Here is a 2,105-nt window from a genome sequence, read left to right as displayed (position 1 = left end):
CATTATGCCAATTTGAATTTGAATGAGAAATTACACTTAGAAAATGACCAAAAGGGACACTAAAATTAATCTGAATTTCGCTACATAAAGTCTCGGAAAAAATGGGGTGCCTACATACTTGATGTGAGATGAATCTTGTATGCTTGAATGGAATTCCAAATAGTGGCGAGGGACTTAATATTAAAGAGGTTCGTGAATTCGAATAACGTGCGCTAATTGCATGTCGTTTTAATCGAACTTTGCAATTATCGTTGTTTAATTTTAACCATACTTCAAAATGGTGTGTAGGATGACGTTTTAGTACCTTCCCTCACATCATCATATATATTCTCAAACTTAACTCTACTGCTACTGCTACAGAATGACTACTGATTCCTTAGGCTTGATTTGGTTCTCCCCTCTACTTTAAGGAGTTGATAAAAAAGAGTTTCTTGATATTGTTTAAAAAATGTTCTCCCCCCCGGGGGCGGTGAAAAAGAAATTGTTAGAAGAAAAAAAAATGGCATTGAGTGTTTGGTAAAAAATTTATAATGTATCAAAAAGTATTTAAAATAACTAAAATAAATAACAATCTATTGACTGCTCCAAAGATTTATATGTGTCTAAAAGTATTTAACCTATTTCCATGTTTTAAAGACAAAGCAGGTGCCCCTTTGTTCTAGAGTTTGTCATAATTTTTTTCCATTATAGTTCTAAAGAGAAGTTCAAATTTTTGACTCGTAATTATGCACATGATATAACAAAACTTATACTAATTTCATAGTTGAGTTATTCAAATTGATAAAATATTAAATTCAGTGAAATATTAAATTCAAAGATTAAAACACGTGTTATATTGCAAAATCTAGGACCATTGATTTCCCCTCTCCTACCAAACCAAGGATAAAGTGGGTGAGCATTTTCTAGTTTCTACTCTCCAGCCAAGGAGAGTACGACTTGCTTTGCTCCAAGTGGACCACACATGCATTTCACGTGGCACACATCATCCCGTCTATAAAAGAGAGAACACTCTACACATACCTCCCCAACATACAATTGAAGAAGAGGAAGAACCGAACAGCACCGGAACAAAGGAAGAACACCGTCGTGCGCAGACGACCCAGTTTATTACCCGTCGAGGTATCATGCTTTATATTTAATAGTTAATACTCCACGGGCTTCCTGCCTAAGCCTGTGATTGCAAGCAATTTCCATACTAAAATATATATGTATTTTGCAGATGGGAATTTGGTTGTACAATGTTATAAATCTCTCAAGGAGCGGTGTGATGTTAGAGAAATCACTAAGAATTCGACATATAAACACGATCACTGACACAGTTGATACCGTCACCGGATACCATAACAATGCTTGGATTTTCTACCATGATGGAGGGAGGACTCGTGTGGTCGTGTACGATGATGGCAACTGGGGATTGGTGATTCAGCTTAGGCGTGATGGTACTGAAGACTTAACTAGAACGTGGAGTATACATAACAATTTTACACGCTTTAGTTTTGTTTTTGAGCCGACTAAAATTTGGTTTTACTCTTCGAATCATCCATTGTCGTTGGACGGCGTGCAGCACCAAGCATGGGTTATCCAAATTCAAAGAAATTGGAGATGGGAGGTGTACAATGTGAATACCACTAGATTCTTAGAAGAGTGATGGCTTATATATTTTCTTCAATCTTTTGAATGGTGTTCACTTAATAGGCTTTATGCTTTTAATAATGTATCCTGTAGTTGGTGAGCTATGAAAAAAATTTGAAGTAATAAAATGCAATGATTATGCCGATTTTATTGCAATTTTCCTTCACGATATAAAGTTGTTTCTTTTTTGTTTTAACCAAGTGAAAGTGTTTTTGTGCACGTTTGAGATCATTGTTTATAATGATTGGAGCTGGGAAATTGTTTATGACCTAGAAAATTTTGAAGATAGAAGAGATTGCCCCACGCATTTAAGGTTTGCAGCAAGTAATTGGATCAGCGCCGGAGACAGGTGTGGCAAGCTTTCCATTTCTCGTGAAGATATTTGTTTATTCACTGCCTTGTCTTGTCTGTTTGCGGGACAACATGCTCAAATTAATTGGAAAGGAATTTTTAACATAATTACACAAGCATAA

The 2,105-nt window shown here is 35.8% G+C and overlaps 1 long non-coding RNA gene across 1 annotated transcript; it reads left to right on the top strand.

The window, feature by feature from the left end:
* The first annotated feature begins 1,022 nt into the window (after positions 1-1,022).
* Positions 1,023-1,788, top strand: LOC131152758 (uncharacterized). Its single transcript, XR_009136099.1, has 2 exons — positions 1,023-1,119; positions 1,220-1,788. It is a non-coding gene; the product is annotated as an uncharacterized LOC131152758 (long non-coding RNA).
* Positions 1,789-2,105: the final 317 nt, after the last annotated feature.

Source organism: Malania oleifera, chromosome 4 (genome assembly GCF_029873635.1).
Source record: "Malania oleifera isolate guangnan ecotype guangnan chromosome 4, ASM2987363v1, whole genome shotgun sequence".
In the NCBI taxonomy this organism is placed as follows: domain Eukaryota; kingdom Viridiplantae; phylum Streptophyta; class Magnoliopsida; order Santalales; family Ximeniaceae; genus Malania; species Malania oleifera.
The sequence above is the reverse complement of the archived record's forward strand: the minus strand, read 5'-3'. Positions and strand labels throughout refer to the sequence as shown.